We start from the raw sequence: 18,597 nt of genomic DNA on the forward strand, positions 1-18,597 counted from the left end.
CTAGTAACAGTTTTATTATGTCAGTTGGCCGTTATGGTTGGATGTTTGGACTTGTAATAAAATATTAAAACTGGTTTATATACAATTTTGTTGAAATAAAATATGAATTTGTGGGGCTGGAGGGATGGGACAGCACTTAAGAGCATTCGATGCTCTTGCAGAGGTCTTGTGGGTTTAATTCCCAGCACCCACATGGTGGCTCACAGCCATCTGTAATTCCAGTTCTGCAGGAGAGGTGTTTCTGACCCCTTCTGGCCTCTGTGGGCACCACATGCATATGGAATATATACATACACACAAGGAAAAACACTCACACACTACAAATAAAATTAATATCTGAAGTGGCAGTATTAATATAACTGAGTGACCCATATTCCTGAACTGAAATGATTGATTTACTGGTATTGTGAAAAGAGAAGCCCACAATAAGAACATTCTATGGAAAGTATATCTTCTCGAAGTTATCCTATTAAGAATAACCTCTCTTGGAGCTGGAGAAAGGTCTCCATACTTTAGAGTTTGCAGGGCTCTTGCAGCAGGACTGAGGTTTGGTTCCCAGCATTCCTCTCAGGAGGCTCACAGCTGCGTGTGGCTCTAGCCTCTAGCAAGTATCTGTGGGCACTAGCACTCACTTGCACATATCCCTCCACATGTATGCCATGCAATTAAAAATAATTCAGCAAATACAGAACAGGTATTAGGTATTCCAATATATGTGAACCATTTTATCATTCAGTATAGTAATACCATTGACAGACTTTCCTAGCTAGAGATAGTAAGTTTCAGATTGATAAATCAGAGTCCTTGGGAAGAACAAATATGGGAACCTTTACATATTCACATGATACATGTAGAAGTGAGTTTCCTGTTTCTGGACCCAGATGAAGAAAATGACAATCACTGAGTGGAGCAGGGAAATACATCCTGGGAAGTAACAAGACGTCTTAATTCTCCTACAAAGTTGTATTTAGGATTACTCTACAGTGTAGGGTCAGTGCACTCAGAATAGCTGCTACATGGGTGGTATGATTTTGGAATTGCTGTTTCCTCTTTCAAAGTGGGTCCGCAGTACCTGAGTGCTAGGGGCACCTGGGAATGCTGGAGCAGTTCTGTTGAAGCAGAAATTTACGACACAGAAACTAGGGTAGCAAAAATGTGCTTCATCAGTTCAGTTTAACCATCCTTTTAAAATGCACTTACTTTTAAATCTTTAAGATGATTTTTTTTGTATGAAATGGCATTTTAAATATAGATTTTAAGCATGGGGATTAAAAGAAAAAGAAGCGCTCAGAAACAAACAAACAAACAAACCCCACACTTTTTGGTGTGGGCTTCTCTGAGATAGAACTGCCAGAAACTCATTTTAGGATATTTATCTTTTCTAAAAAAAAAAAAAATGCTAACCGAGATGCATTACACACATACAAAATTTCCTTTCTTTTTATTAGTTTTTTTTAAATCAAACGAGAGCTCGTCAGGCCTCTTGAGCTTTAAGGATCCGAAGTTGGGACGCAGATGAACATTCTTACGGCCCCAATAAGGACCCTGGGTGTTTCCTATGCAATCACAAACTAGACTGTAAGAGCGAATGCCTGGAGATGATGAAAAACAGTACCGAAACCACCGTAGCGAGTGTTCCAAAACCGAACAGTGAAACTGGATGTCAGGAGAAACCCCTTGAGTGTTGTGCAATGGCTGGTCCGCAGTCAAGCCCGCTTCCCCCGTCACCTGGGCCAGCACTGCACCCTGTGAAGATCTCCCACCCCTCTTTCATTGGTGACGCGGGTTACGAACAGAGAGGCCACTGTTCTGATGGCCGTGCTCGCAAAGCTGAACCGGGGGGGAAGTGATCCTCCAGACAGTTCCATCTGCACGCCTAGGGAGCCACAGTGACCAAGTGAAATTCGTAGAGAGGCGACCCTAACGAGAGAGGCCGAATCCCCTAGATCCCGGGGAGGGGCACCGGGACCGGGGCGGCGGAAAGACAGCTTGGCGCCGCCTCGCCTTCCTCCGCGCGGCTCCAGTCCGGGTCTTGGAGCCGGCCCTCGCGGGGAATGTCCGGGGCTCGGGTCGGTACCTTTTTGGCCCTGGGAATTTCCAGAGTGCGGAAAAAGTCCACAAACTTAGTCCTCGCTGTCCCCTTCGCCTCCTCAGGCCCTTCTCGGTGCCCACGCAGCCCCCGATCGAACCCGAGCATGAGCATAGCGTGTATTTTAGGCGTGCTGGGCTTCCCCGCCCCCTCTGCCCACTTAGCTGGCGAGGAGAGAGCCGGCAGCGCTATAAAGGCGGCCGCGGCCGAGGGCTGGCTCCTCCTGCCACGAGCTCTAACTGCGCCTTATCATGTAACCTCAAAAGGAAGCCGATCAGCTTCTTCCGAGGCTCTCACGTACTGGGGCATCATCGCTGCTTACAGCTGGAAACGGCTGGTTGGCTTTTATGTAGTTGTGTGACTTGACTCTTCAGACACAAAGGTATACTTTCATTATTTGATATTTAATATGAAAAGGTCTCTGTTTTTTTATTTTATTTTTTTTAGATTTATTTATTCGATGTTTATGAGTGCTCTGTCTAAATGTATGCCTCTGTGCCAGAAGAGGGCATCAGATCCTACTATGGATGGCTGTGAGCCACCATGTGGTTGCTGGGACTTGAACTCAGGACCTCTGGAAGAGCAACTAGTGTTCTTAATTGCTGAGCCATTTCTCCAGCCCATGAAAAGGTTTCTTGAGTGCTAAACTGCCCTCAACTGGTTCGTTTCCCATATTCTTTCTTTAGGAGTTGTCTGCTGTTTAAATAATAACATTTGCTTTGTGGCAAAGTATTTTAAGGCAGGTTTTGTTTGTTTGTTTTTGAAGTGTGTTTTAATATTTTGGTAATAGCGTAAATAGTGTCTGTTTGCCTTGAAGGCCCATGAAGAACTAAGGATACTGGTGGAGGGTGCATATGTTGGGTGATGAAGACATTGTAAATCTAATGTATGAATTTATCTTTAGCCAGTGATGGAGAATGGTGGTACCCTAAGGTGGAAATTTCCCAGGAAGTTTGATGGGTGGGTCTAAAGGTATATTTTCTCACCAAGGGTAAATATGAAACTGCATCCTTTATGGAAAAATGTATCTGAGTAGATTGAAATATTTTATAGCGCACCCTAGGTAATTCTCATATTGCCTCTATAAAACTAAAATTTATGAATGACCATTTTATGAATGAGAGAAACCTTTGATGTGATGGCTTGGCAGAACCTGCAGGTTCATAACAACCTATTTGAAGTGTTTGGAAGGTTTTGTCCAAGTGAAAGCATGTTTCTAGATGGAAGGGATTAGAGATTCTCTTCACCGGCCTTAGTGAACTGGCTATAATGGGCAGAGGGGCTGGCCCAAAGAGGATGTGACATTTATTATGTAAATCTTAAGCATTTGCAATACATACACTTTCAGTTTGAATCTAGTATCTAAAGAGATACAGTATCTGGTTGGGTGGAATGTTTTTTTTTTTGCTTCTCTTAGTCCAGGGGTTCTCAACATGTGGGTCAAAACCCATTTGGGAGGGCAGTAAAGCAACCCTTTCAACAGGGGTGGCATATTAGATAATCCGCATATGAGATATTTATATTATGACTCATAACAGCAGCAAAATTACAGGTATAAAGCAGCAACAAAAATAATTTTATGGTTGGGGGTCATCACAACATGAGGAGCTGTAATAAAGGGTCGCAGCATCAGGAACGTTGGGAACCACTGTTAGACACTAGGTTGTTTGGATAACAACATAGAAAAGTTTCCAGTCCCAGTCACTACCCTTAGTGATCCCTGATACAGAAAAGCTTAAACCACATGCCATGTAAACGTGTTTTTATTTGGCCCGAGAACACAGTGTGCCTTCCACTCTCTCTACCATCTCTCTAACATTTTGTGGGTTCAGGACACAGCTGGGCAGGGTACAGGTAACAAGCCCTGAAGGGACAGAAGCCGTTCAAGGATGAGTCCGGGCAGGAGGTCAGTGCACAACACACACTGTGGTTGCGCACTTGATGGTATTCCGCCTTGTGCACAGGTAGGGCTCGGGTCAGCATAACAGTTATTAAGATGGCTTATGAAGGAAAAGGGGACAAACCGTCCTTTACTTTGTCCCGAAAAAAGATCCTGTTCTCAGAGAACACAGAAACCAATCTTCCCAAATGCTGCAGACTCCTGGGAGCGTGATCTCCAGGAAGGCTTGTTGATTGTTCAGAGGGCAACCACAAATCACTCCCAAAGACTGTTGCCTTTTGGTTAATGATTGACGCTGATCTGGTGGCCTCTTCCTCTGTCCCCTCAGCTTACTAAGAAGACTCTGAGGCCCATGCTGAACTTCACCTTTTGATCTCCTTGGCCTGATGCTGCACTCCTGAGGGTGAGAGGATGAATGTTTCCAAGTGGGGTCTGAGCATTACTCACGCCTTTGGATGATGTTGTCAGGATGGGAAATGGGGAGTTTTATTCGGAGCTAAGGTTTGCATAGCTCTCAGTTTAACCAATGTTTAAAGTTTACTTACAAGTAGGTAACTGATTTATGAACCAAAAGTTTTTGGTGGTTTGGCATTTGTTTTAAAGAGTATATTGAGTTTCCATTGCTTTTTATGGAAGGAGACCATGAATATATCTAAGAGGGGAATACAGCCCTCTTCTGATGGACAGTTTCAGCTTTATGAAATCTTTCATGGGCTCAGAGAGCATCATGTCTGCCCAGGGTGGCTGAAGAAGCTCATTTGAGCTCTCGTCTGTGGCTTCTGGTTAAAGCACTTCCTGTCTCTTCAGTTTGGAACTGTGAGGCCCCAAGTATTTTGTGGGGAAAATACTGGACTTGAAATTAACGTTCATAAACACTTGTTTGAGGAGGTGAACCGGCAACAGCCCAGCTTTTCCTCATATTAGCATTTGAGGTGCATTGATTTCACAGACTCAGGAGGACTGAGCAGTTGGCTCCAAGTCCCCCAGATCTAATAAGTAGTAGAGTCTAGATTTCCCACTGGGCCAGTGATACAGATGTGCCAGTGGGAGAGGCCAGTGATTGAGATGTGCCAGTGGGAGAGGCCAGTGATAGAGATGTGCCAGTGGGAGAGGCCAGTTAGTTATACAGATGTGCCAGTGGGAGAGGCCAGTTATACAGATGTGCCAGTGGGAGAGGCTAGTTATACAGATGTGCCAGTGGGAGAGGCTAGTTATACAGATGTGCCAGTGGGAGAGGCCAGTTAGTTATACAGATGTGCCAGTGGGAGAGGCCAGTGATACAGATGTGCCAGTGGGAGAGGCCTGTTATACAGATGATGTGCCAGTGGGAGAGGCCAGTGATACAGATGTGCCAGTGGGAGAGGCCAGTGATACAGATGTGCCAGTGGGAGAGGCCAGTGATACAGATGTGCCAGTGGGAGAGGCCAGTGATACAGATGTGCCAGTGGGAGAGGCCAGTGATACAGATGTGCCAGTGGGAGAGGCCAGTGATACAGATGTGCCAGTGGGAGAAGCCAATTTCTTCCCAAGGACCCTTCTGCTCCTTGGGCTGAGTTTTGGCTTCCACTTACTCTCTGTCCATAGTTTACTGATACAGTTTTGCTTGATGGCCGCCATGATAATACCCATTTGAAGGAGACCACAGCAAAGTGCTTTGGACTTCAGAGATTGGAGCCACAGGAGTGGCTGGTCTTAGGTTTCCGTAAGAGCTGGCCATTTACTTTCTGTGTTCTTTTCGGAAACACTAGCAGACATCATAGGAATGGATATCCTGAAACAAATTCCCTTTTGCCCCCTCAGGACCCTTCCCTCCACTTTGGAAAGATAAACTTTGGTAAACCTTTCCACTCCCCGCGGCACAGGCCCACTGCCGCTGCCCCTGAAGAAGGGAGTCTTGGGTAAACCCGCTGACCAGTCTGTACCATCCCTGATGCCTCAGAGTGAGCTAATAAGCTAACTTGAGTGGTGGAGTAAAAGTGAGTCTGCTTGGATAGCTATGAACAAAATGCATGGAGTAATTCACGTCCACTCTCAGTCCCTCTGATTATTTTGGTTAAGTTTCGCTTCTTGAATAGCACCCAATGGAGAGGGGCTCATGCTGTAAATTGTGCATTCTCAAAGTGGGGAACATCACCCCAACAGGGCAGATATTGGTTCTTTGGCGGAAAATCTTAAGCTATTACAGTGCCCATCCATCTGCATGCCCTGCAGGGAGCCATGGCATGCAGATCAATGTGCAGAATTTCTGCAGTATTAAATGCCCATGAGGGAGTGTTTAGGAAAGAAATGTGTTAGAAATGTCTATAGGCCATGCAGAGGGGCAAAAAACATTGAAATGGCCTGCTGTAAATGCGCTATGTGTACTTATCCAAATGACATTCACAGCTTTTCTCTGGTTGCCTGTCTCTTGGTGTCTTCTTTTCTGTCTCCACTATTGCCAAGAATTTTAAAAGTCCAGGCTGTCAAAGAAGGAACCATTTCTATCCCCCCCCCCACAGGAGAAGTTTTCTTCTAACATATCTTTAAATATTTCAAAATACTGTAAAAAATTATGGCAAAATCATGCGTGACATCAAAGTTATGAGCGATGTAGATGTAACCAACCATCTTATTAAATAAGAAACACAGAACCAATGTAAAAGAGAAAGCCGAGAGGTCAGAGCTCAGAGCTAAAATCTCACCCTTCCTCCTGCAGTGGTCCTAGCTTCCCCGAAAGAGAGCTATTTCCTGTCTGTCCGGCTCTTTATAGTATTTTGTTCTGCCTTCTCATTGGTTGTAAACCCAAACATGTGACTGCCTCGTCACTGTCTGTATGTACAGCCCCCTAGGTCTTAAAGGCGTATGTCTCCAATGTTGGCTGTATCCCTGAACACACAGAGATCTATGGGATTAAAGGTGTGTGCCGCTGCTGCTGCTGCTGCTGCTGCCGCCGCCGCCGCCGCCGCCGCCGCCGCCGCCGCCGCCGCCGCCGCCGCCGCCGCCCGCCGCCGCCGCCGCCGCCGCGCCGCCGCCGCCGCCACCACCACCACCGCCACACTCTGTCTATGGCTCTAATAGCTATGACCCCTGGGCAACTTTATTTATGAACATACAATTAAAATCACATTTCAGTACAATTAGAATACCACCACAAGCTTTGTGCTGTGAGACTGTGTAGACAAGTATCTGTTTAAGTCTTTAAGTACTTTTGGCTGGATACCCAGGAGTCAGATTACCAGATCATATGGTAATTTTGTATATAACTTTTCAAGCTGAACTTGAATTATTATTATTGTCTGTCCGTGTGCATGGCACAGTGGAAGCCAGACTTTCCGAAGTCAGTTCTCTCCCCCTCCACTGTGGGTTCTGGGGATTGAACTTATGGAAGCAGGTGATTTTACCCACTGAGTCATCTTGTTGGCCCTATGTGTCACTCTTTGAAGCTCTGCCATACCAGTTTTCACAGAGGCTATATCATGACCAGTGTGTGTGTGTGTGTATGTGTGTGTGTGTGTGTGTGAAGGCCTGAGGACACCCCCCGTGGGATTCAGTGCTCTCCTTTTACCGTGTGGGTTCTGGGGCTCAGACTGAGATCATTAAGGTTGGTGACAAGTGCCTCTACCCACAGACCTGTCTTGCCAGCTCTGCCTATTTATTCTCATGCAGTGTTTGGTTGAGTAGAGTGAATAAGTGTGTGTGCCAGGAGTGTAAAGCCAAGGGTTGATAACCGAGTTGAGAGTATAGAATCTGCCCGGTGGTTCCGAATTCAGCACCATGATGATGGAAACAGAAACTTTCCTTCAAGTTTCCCTGTACTTTAGAAACAAGTGGATGGCTGGAAATTGTGCCTATGAAAACCATTGCGGTAATGTGCTGGATTTCATACACACTGGATCCTTTAAACATCTGGACCACTTGCCACGGACTCCCAAATTCAAAAGAAACCCTGGGAGGTTTCCCTGAGGTTTAAAAGGGCCAGAGCTACAAGGTGATGCACAGATGCGCTGACTTGGCCTGTGGCTGAAGATGAACGGAGAGAACCTTGAGGATGGGAATTGGGTGGCTCTGACTTCACCTTCCTCCTTTCTTTGCTTCCATCCTCTCATCTCCACATTGTAACACAGTTGCTGCATGAGTTTTTGTTGAACAAACACCCCACAGTGTAAAAAACGTGCAAAGGATTCATTTTCTAGTTGGAATGACTATCTGTGGAAAGCTAACAGGAAAGCTGTAAGGCCTTTCTCTTTCTTACCTCTGCTAAGGGCAAGAAGGTGGGTTCAGACTGAGATGACAAGCAAGGGTTAGAGGAAATTAAAATTCCAGTTTTCTGGGCCAGGCTCCTGAATTTGCCCTTGAAATAGCGAGTGTCATGTCAGATGAACGTAATCCCAGATGGCAGAGGTGGGTGGAGCTGATCCTTCTGAGCTTGTCATCCTGGGCCAAAGTTCTCTATCTCTTGAACAATCAAGGAAAACAGTTTTGTTTGTTTACTCGGGGTGTTGAACAGCATCCAGCTTTAAGATAAGAGAGATTCTTACACGCAACACTAATTAAATATTTAGGGCAGGGTGACAGATCACAGTTGGCTTGTCACTCAGGAGGTACAATGTGGCAGCAATATTCAGGGGCCATGGTCTAGATTTCATTCATACTGTATTCATACGTTCATACTTTATTCATAGTGTAAGCCCCAAAGTTTATGGTATTTTACTTTGGGGGCGCCTCTCTTTAAAATGTTAGTAGTCTTGTATAAAGGTTCCTATTTATGAACGGATTGTGGGTGCCTTCTTGAAGATGATGGGGCAGTGATTGCTCTATCAGTTGCAGGGATGAGGAGATGCAGGCCAGCAGCAGAAGAGGAAACAAAGACTCCCCCTGTTCTCCACCTGGCTTCCTTAATTCTATTCATGATGTACCCTCCACTACCAGCCTTGCAGTGGTCTGACTCTGTCCATTCTCTGGTTTTTGGTCCATTGACAGCCTTATGGGCTATACTTCTGAATTATTTCACTGACTAGCATCCCCCCCTTTCATTCTGTGGATACCACTCCATTCAGCTGTTCATGACCTTGACTGTCACAGTGTCCCACTTACCTACGTGCACACAGCTGCCATCTCTGATGTTTCCCTTTGCTTAGAAACTCTGAGCAGTTCCCCATGGCCTGTCACACCAACTCTTCACTGTTCCCAGGCAGCTGAAACCCCGTGGGAAGGGGGCCGCAAACCTGACTTCAAGATTGTCCCCTTTCCTTATGTTTTCTTCAAGTTAGCTTGGTGAGCCAAAGGTGTCAGAACATTTAACTATCAAGTATTAAACACAGATTTGAAAAAAAAATAATAATGATAACTACCATTATTGGTATGCTAAGCATATCATCTATACTGACTCATTTAACCAACCCACTGACCAAAAATAGTTAAATACCCATTTTAAGGATGAGAAAAAGAGTCCTAGGAGAGATAGTTAATGGTAGGTGGTTATGAAGTGAATGGATGGGATTTGGACCAAAGTTTGCTTCACTTGGAAACGCTGTGATTTCAAACAAAGGATGAAAAATATTACAGGCAGGAACTTTAGCTTGGATAAAGCTTGTAGTGAGAATTAATGTGCCTTTTCTAATGTGGTCCATAAGGATATAAATATACTGGAATCAAGTATTAGTTTGTTAGAGCTGTTACAGCGAAGTATTCCCCGATTTAGCTGCTTAAAAAATAGAGATTTAGGGCTCCTTTTGACCTCCCTTTAACTTACGTTTTTTAAGGTCCACCTCCAAATATAGTCTCGTCGTGAAGTCCCAGTGCTTAGGGCATCCACAGTCTCTGGAATCCTCTGGTGACTGAGGCACAGGTCAGACTCTAACTGAAGAGCTGGACTGGTAGGTTTGAGAGGGCCACACCTTGGAGGATGTGAAACCGGGTTCAGGGGATTGGTTTGATCTGAACTCCGCCACTGGGTTCAGCAGCTGAGCAGGAGAAACCTTCTCCAAAACTTCCAGTTATTTTTGTTTGTTTAATCATTTATTTGTGTGTAGGGGTGTCTTCCTTAGTCCCTTCTCTCTGTATGCTGAGGGTTCAGGACGGGGTCACTCATTTGACCTGGAGCACACCATTGCAGCTAGACTGGCTAGCAGAGACCCCCCAGGACTGGCCAGTCTTTGCCTCCTTTGCTGGGGCTATAGACTTGTGGGCTGTGTGCCTCTCTTTTACATGATAGTCGGGGATCTGAACTCAGCACCTTATGCTTGTGTGGGAAGCACTTTACCCACTGAATCATCTCTAGTTGCTATTATTATTATTATTATTGTATTTCTAAAATTGCTTTTTTATTGTGTGTGCGAGAGTGTGGGCATGTGTGTGCCACAGTGTGTGTATAAAGGTCAGAAGACAACTTTTGAGAGTCTGTTCTTTCCTGTAGCGTGTGGTCCTGGGATGGAATTCATGTCCTCAGGCTTGACAGCCAGTGCCTCTTTACCCTCTGAGTCATTTCCTGAGTCCCCCAGCCGCCTTTAAATAAGATGGCAGTCAGAATGAGCACAAAGGGGTGGGTAGGGACCACTGAGAAAGAACTACTAGAACTTTCTTATAGTGAAATGAAGGAGCAAAAGTATCAAAGATTTAAGTTGTCTAGAAATCGCTGGAAAGGTGGTGTGTGTGTGTGTGTGTGTGTGTGTGTGTGTGTGGTGAATGCATTCGGATGTGCAGGTGGGTGTATGCACGCCCAGAGGCCAGAGGATGACTTAAGGTATCTTCTTTTCAATGTGGGCCAAAATGCCTTCTGCCAGGGTTTCTCAGGGAATCAGAACTTGCCATTTCTGCTAGGCTGGCTAGCCAGCATGCCATCAGGATGTGCCTGTCTTCACCTCCCAATGCCAGCCAGGGCTGCAGGCACCTGGAGCTGGACCTGACATTGTACATGAGTGCTGTGGATTTGGACCCGGGTCTTTGTACTTTCGAAACAAGTGCTCTCAGCAAACCCGGCCATCTCTGCAGGTCACAAAGAGAGTTGTTTGATGGGTATACTGGTGCAAAGAGGGAAAGAAGTTTGATTTCCTCCTTCCTCTCCTCCCTCCCTCCCTCCCTTCCTTCCTTTTTGTGAATGCCTGTATGTACATGTTTGTGTGTGCATGTGTGTGCATATGGAAACTTGAGGCTAGCCTTGGGTAGGCTATCTCAGGTGCTGTTCATCTGCTGTGGGATGTTTTTCTGTATACTGTGAATATGTGTTTTTTTTTTTTTTTTTTTTGTGTGTGTGTGTGTGTGTTGTGCACATGCATGCATGTGTGTTCACGTGTGTGCTACTGCACTTGGCATTTCATTACATATGTTCTAGGGATTGCACTCAGGTCTTCAAGTCCTTACTGGCTGAGCTGTCTTCCATAGGTTTCATTTTTTGAGCTATCAATCATACTTGTGGCAGCATGGGATTAGAACTTAGAGGTAAGGAGACCTTACTCAGAGGTCTGTTGTTTATACAGTTCAGAAAGAATGAGATCAAAAAGTCTCGGGTCTGACCCACACCTTTAATCTCAGCACTCGGGAGGCAGAAGCAGGTGGATCTCTGTGAGTTCGAGGCCAGCTTGGTCTACATAGCGAGTGCCAGGACAGCCCAGGTTACATAGTGAGACTCTACCTCAGGTCAAACAAAAAACCAAGCCAAAACAAAAATCCCAGGTGTCAAAGTGCTTTGTGGTCACTTAGGAGGGGCAGGCAGTGGGAAGGCCTTCTTCCAGTCTGTCTGAGATGGTACTTCTGGCTTTCTGTACCTCACCTCGATTCCTAGCACATCACACCACTTGCCCCGCATTACACAGCAATTCCATTGTCATCTGTGTCTGCTGTGAATATAAGCTCCGTGAGGGCCTGGAAGAGTGAGTATCAAGAGCACTGTGTGTGCTGCTTAAGTATTTACTGAATGAGCCAGGCGGTGGTGGCGCAACGCCTTTAATCCCAGCACTCGGGAGGCAGAGCCAGGCGGATCTCTGTGAGTTTGAGGCCAGCCTGGTCTCCAAAGTGAGTTCCAGGAAAGGCGCAAAGCTACACAGAGAAACCCTGTCTCGAAAAACCAAAAAAAAAAGTATTTACTGAATGAATCTATGAATAGATGAGATTGTTGTGACTGATTTCTTTTTTTGCTTCTCAAGACAGGGTTTCTTTGTGTAGTTTTGGTGCCTGTCCTGGATCTTGCTTTGTAGACCAGGCTGGCCTCGAACTCACAGAGATCCGCCTGGCTCTGCCTCCCGAGTGCTGGGATTAAAGGCGTGTGCCACCGCCGCCTGGCGTGACTGATAGAATTTAGATTTAAGTTGGTTATATTCCAGATACTGCCTTTTATTTTCTGTTGAAGTTTTTTCTTTAACAATTGCTATTAGATAAGTGAACACCGATGGCACAAATCACAAAGACTCAACCTGAGAAGTTAGTTTTGTTTCTGCTTGTGTTTTCCCCTGGACTCCCCGCCCCCCCCCCCCCCCATCTGAGCCTCCCCTGACAAAGGTCACCTTGTGTCCTCCCCTGCTACTGCGTTTCCTTGTAAGAAACTAGATGTGACTCTGGCTGAAAAGCATCTGCAATCTGGTTACTCCTAGATTATCTGTTTGCATCTGTGTTTTTGTTGTTATTTGTTGAGTTTTTTTTTTTTTTTGTTTCTGCTAGATAGATCTTTTTCTCCTTTATTTGCTCTATTTGTACTTAGACTCTTAGTGGGTGCCAGCACCCCATTCACATACAACAAGTGTGTGTGTCTGCCACCCTCGTCCAAAAGTTTCTTCAGTAGTGCTGCTGTGGAAGCCTGCCATAGAGTTGCCATAAAACAAAAAGAAAGAAAGAAACAAACAAACAAAAAAAAACCCAAAAAAAACAAAAAACCGAAAAAACAGTCTTAGGTTGGCTAGGCATTTAAACCAACTGTGTTAAGGAACCATCCAAGGCCTACGTTGAGTTCTCTTGTCATAACATACCTTCTCTCTCAGCAGTCTGAGTGGTATAAATGACACTAGAATTACTGGATAAAGAAGTTTAATTGAGGGTGCTCCAACAGATGGGGAATTCCTCCTTTTTAGGAACGATTAAAACCACTGGGGAAGTGTGAAGATCATGCTAGGCACAGAGCTCCGTTTGATAAGTCAAACCCATCTGGAAACCTGGGGAAAAATGGCCAAGAGTCACTGATCAAGGATTCTGAGACTTTGGACATAAAAAACTAAAAACAAAGCAAAGCAAAGCAAAACAAAACAAAACAAAAAACAAACCTCAACCTTGTTTGTGTCCTTTTCTCTTTCTGCAAACCTTTTCTGTCCACCCCTTGGGTTTGTTGGGCTTCTCTGGAAGCCCAGATGATGTAGCCTGACAGAGATGTTATCCTGTAGGTAACAGGGCAAGCCTGTACAATCTAGAATGAGATTTAGGAGCTGGATTTGACATGATGGCCAGAAACAGGAAAGATGGAAGGATGTGGAGAGGAGAGCCAGTTGGCTGACTCTCATAGCTAGTTGGTTCATCTTCAGGAATGGTTCGTTCCAACTTTTCTGATGTACTGATTTAACAGTGCAGTATTTTAAATGGCATCCAGCTCCTTCCTAACCAGTTTAATGGGGCAGATGTGAAAGTGCTTGGGGCGAGGGTGTTGGTGTGTGTGCACTATGCAGGCACAGGTATGACTAACCGGTCTTGTAATCTAGTCCTCCTTCTGCAGCTTCAGATAACAGAAGTAGAGAGTTTACTCACAGCTCACAGTAATGTAAAGGAATGATAAGGGAATTAATATTTGCTCAGTTTCTAGAGTATGTCCAGTGCAGTGTATGCATTGTACATTATCTCAGGTGATGTTAACAGTTTGATTTAGACTCTAGTTTTTCCTCAACTTTTAGGAGCATAAACTGATACTCAGAGATTAAGGAAGTTGCCCGAGGTCACACAGCCAGAAATTGCTAGAACTGGGTTTGTAGGTTTTACAGTCATACCATAGTACCTCTAAGCACCTTTGCTTGAACCAGAGAGTGGGATTTTTTTTTTTCCCCATTGTGGACCAAGTAGAAATATTTGAGCCTTTGGGGGTCACAAGAGAAGATTGAGGATACTATGTAGGTACTTAGGCACTTAAAATGAATGATTAAAAAATGTAAAAACCAGTTTGCACAAAGGGCTGTGTTTAGCTTGGAGCCTATGGTCCCCAGTTTCTGACTTAAGGTATACTGAAAGTGTAAGCAAAAGCAGCTTGGTGGGGAGGGGAGGTGATTGTGATTAACTCTATTAAATCCACGTATCTCCTACTAACAGAAAGTTCAGATTTTGTTGTTGATATCAGGGTTACATTCTTCCCACCCATAGCTAGGCATGCTTGTATTTTATTGGCTCACATGCGCTGTGGTTGGCAAGATCTCGTTAACTGGCACTTTAGTTTTTGACCATTGACTTCATTGATTTTACTTCAGTCTTTGACCATCCTTCCAGTCATTACTTACCCTAGAGATAACGTAAATAACCCAACACAGCATTTAGTGTGTGGTGGACTTTCAGTAGCTACTAGCATTAACATTATCGGTGTGCCAAAGTATAGATAATATTTCGTGGCTATCATTTTAACTATTTCATTGGTGGTGCCTGTTTTGACCTAGGCTGGTGTCTTCTTCGGCTCTTAAACATTTCTCTAATTGGTGTTTTTATCTGGCATACACTGCTTCCTTATTTGTAGAAATTCAGAGTAAGTCTCTGTAAAAAAGCAACAACTAAAACAAATCCCTCCCCCTAACCAAAACCTTCAAGTTTTAGATACTGAATTAAGGGCTGTACATTAAAGAATATCCGTAGAAAAAGTTCTGGAATTAAAATTCTGGCAGATAAGGCATTCGTGTCTTTATATGACAAATGAGCGACAGATGTGCATTATCTGTATTTAAAAGGAAGGGAGGTTAAAGAAGGCGCATGCTAGGGCTGGCGAAGCGGCTGAGCTGGTAAAGGTGCTTGCTGCCAAGCCTGATGACCTGGGTTCGATCCCCCAGTCCCACATAACGAAAGGAGAGACCTGATTACTTCAAGTTGCCTCTCTGTTCTGCACACATTTGCTGTGGAATGAACATGGCACAATATATAATATAAAAAAATATCTATAATAAAAAAAATACTTAAAATAAAGGTGGCGCATGCCTCTCAACCCAGCAGTTGAGAGGCAGAGATACTGGGACTGTAGCAAGTTTGAATCTATCTCAGTCTACATAGTGAGTTCCAGGGCAGCCTCGGGTACAGAGTGAGACCATGTACACCACCCCTGCTCCACAACAGGAGACTGAGTGTGAAATTTGTTTTTTTAAGATTTATTTTTTTATGTGTATGAGTATTTTGCTTGTATGTTTGTATGTATGTATGTGTGTATGTATGTATGTATGTATGTATGTATGTATGTATGTATGTACAACATGTGTGTGCCTGGTGCCCTTGGAGTACAGAAGAGCATGCCACATCCCTTGGAACTGGAGTTCCAGGTGGTGGTGAGCTGACATGTGGGTTCTGGGAACTGAATCTGGGTCCTTTGCAAGAGCAGCAAGTACTTTTAACCCATGAGTCTTCTTTCAAGCCCTCAAATGTGAAAGTTTTTGAAAAATATAAACTGATATATTAACATTTTTGTTTTTGAGACGTTGCTATGTAGCTGAGGTTAGCCAAGATCTCAATATATAGTCCAGGCTGATCTTGAATTCCAGATCTTCCTAGGCACTGTGTATACAACACCATGATCTCAGAAATTTTTGTGTGTGTATTTTTGGAGACTGAACCCAAGGGCTTTTTCATGCTAGGCAAGTGCTGTACCACTGAGCTACACAGGACCCCAGCTAACTTTATATTCTGATCTGTCTGTCTTAAACTTTAATAGCTTTTTTACCCACAGGTGATTTTTGTAATATCTTGCATTGTTCATCTGCAACATACAGTTAATTGAGTGATACAGATTTTCTAATGCTTTATCATGGTTGGAACGATATGTATGTATGTTTCATTATTAAAAATTACATTTGTGAATAACATCACCACTGGCCTCATGACAAGGCTTTAAGTATTGGGAGGCTCTCCAACTCGGGAGATCTGACAGAGATTGCCTCAAATCTAAGTTTTCACTAAAAAACTTGAATTCTCTCATTGCCAACAAATACTGACAGCTGTTCTTTTTGATACAGCAGATTTACTTTGTAATTAAAAAGAGATCTGAATGTCCAGCTTGTCACTTACATGAAATTGATATTTTGTGATAAACAGTGGTTCAGCTCACAGCCCGGTGTTTGGTCAGAACAAATGACGAGCCGTACTGTTCACCTGATGGACAAATACTCTTCTTATAGGCTATGGAACCCATTGGTGCAGAAGGGACAGTGTCCTGATTGGTGTAAGTACAACCCTTCCTTTGCAGGAAGGCCGTAGGTGACTAGTATAAACACCCCGGTTCTGGCTTATATGCGGACTGCCCAGCTCAATCTGTAGGCCTGCAGGCAGACACTCTTTGGTTCTCCCCATCGTTACAACAGGCCCAATTAAGGCTCTTAAAAGGTATTGCCTTTTTATGATTGATTTTTAAGTTAGCATACGAGCCGGGCGGTGGTGGTGCATGTCTTTAATCCCAGCACACGGGAGGCAGAGCCAGGCGGATCTCTGCGAGTTCGAGGCCAGCATGGGCTACCAAGTGAGCTCCAGGAAAGGCGCAAAGCTACACAGAGAAACCTGTCTCGGAAAAAAAAAAAAAAAAGTTAGCATACGAAAAGCAATGGGTTATATTGCTGCCATTTTTATACATATCTGTCATTATATTGTGTTCTAACCCCTCCACCCCATCCCTGCACACACTATGTGTCCCCTGTCCCCACTAACTAGATACCTTCTCCCAGAACGTACTCCCTTCTGATTCCATTACTCTCTCTCTACCTTTAAATCTCATGACCCCTTTTTCTAGCTCCATTACACACACACATACACAGACACACACACATGCACACACATACATGCACATGTGAAGTTGTCACAGTGATTAAAATCCTCACCTGTCTAACATGGGTCTGATGCTGTGTTTTAAAGGGGAGATTAGAAGACCTGTGCCCTCCAGGCTCAGATACACTGTCTGCTGTAGATGTAACCAATTGTCTTATTAAAATAAGAAACACAGAGCCAATGTAAAAGAGAAAGCCAAGAGGTCAAAGCTCAGAGATAAAATTTTACCTCCTGCAGTGCTCCTAGCTTCCCCAAGAGAGAGAGCTTCTTCCTGTTTGTCTGTCTTTAAATAGTCTTTCTGTTCTGCCTTCTCATTGGTTGTAAACCCAACCACATGACTGCCTTGTCACTGCCTGTAAGTACCGCCCTCCAGGTCTTAAAGGCGTATGTCTCCAATACTGGCTGTATCCCTGAACACACAGAAATCTACCTAGCTCTTCTAACCACCACGCTCTTGCTATGGCTCTAATAGCTCTGACCCCAGGGCAACTTTATTTATTAACATAAAATTAAAATCACATTTCAGTACAAATAAAATATCACCATAGTCTGCATCTTAAGGACACCGGAAAAGGCGAAAATAATATATCAGAGAGCTGTGTGACTTGTGGAAAGGAGAATTCTATTCCACAGTGACCTGAAAAACCCTTTCACTTGCTCTGTAGACGTTAATAATTTACTTTAATGTATTTCATACAACAGAACGGTTTGAACAGTTTTATGGTACCAGTTAAGTTGTAATACCTTCATCGGGCCAATAACTCAGAGTTTTACAAATGGAACAGAATTTTTAAATGCAAATGCAACGAACTTTCTTATAGTTTTGGTTGTGAGCCTAGCCTTTAACGGCTGAGCCATCTCTCCAGCCCAAACTTTCTTAATACCATACGCAATTTAGAACAGCATTTCGTATTTGACATGGGGACACCAGTATCTAAGAGGGTGAGCTATTGGACTCTGGTGGCTGAAGAGGCGAACAGGCAAGCAGTCAGTAATGTCTGGTCAGTGATTTTGCTGACTGACGGGGGAAGTTACAGCACTGGCACTTTCAATTGGAACAGCAGCTCATCCAACGTCAACAGACCTTGTCTGAAGAGTTCTGCTTCTGCCTGAGAAAGGACCATTCTGCAGACCGCACCTGCTGTTTCGCGGCACCCACCTGGTAACGGCTAAGCATAGTGAATGTCTGACTACAAATGCACGAGATGCTAAGACATCTGGAATGCAGACTCACCTTGTTGAATCTCCACACTTAATGCTGGGGGAAAATTTGTCTCACTTAAGGAAGTCCTAACAAAAATCATAATGAGTCTAAATTTTATTCACACTGATGTCTGAAATATGTATCGCTTTAATTTTCTGTGTGGCCAAAGAGGAGAGAGACATACTGAGATGTTTGTACCTTCTGTATGGACAGGCACAGCCGGCCCTCTCGTAGGCTGCTACCACCAGGGGACAGGCCCTCCATCTGAGAGCCAGGAAAAGTCTGGTGCAAGTTGAGGCAGTTCTGGCTCCGGCTGCACCTTCAGAAGCTGGGGTTGTGTATTAGTAGCAAAGGGCTGCAGCAGGCATGTGGCTCTGCCCAGGGTTTAAAGTGGTTGGACAGTTCTTTCCTCAAGGCTGCCTGAGCACAGCGCAAGAAGACCTAACAGCTGTCAAT

The 18,597-nt window shown here is 44.4% G+C and overlaps 1 protein-coding gene across 1 annotated transcript in view; it reads left to right on the forward strand.

Moving 5' to 3' along the window:
* The first annotated feature begins 1,485 nt into the window (after positions 1-1,485).
* The window catches only part of Nfkbiz (NFKB inhibitor zeta), a 29,541-nt gene continuing 12,429 nt past the window's right edge, over positions 1,486-18,597 (forward strand). Inside the window, exons 1-2 of the mRNA XM_037209711.1 lie at positions 1,486-2,471; positions 4,318-4,392. The gene's annotated coding sequence lies outside the window, so the exon portion shown is untranslated. The remainder of the gene's footprint in view (positions 2,472-4,317; positions 4,393-18,597) is intronic.

This window comes from Peromyscus leucopus, chromosome 12 (assembly GCF_004664715.2).
Source record: "Peromyscus leucopus breed LL Stock chromosome 12, UCI_PerLeu_2.1, whole genome shotgun sequence".
NCBI lineage: Eukaryota > Metazoa > Chordata > Mammalia > Rodentia > Cricetidae > Peromyscus > Peromyscus leucopus.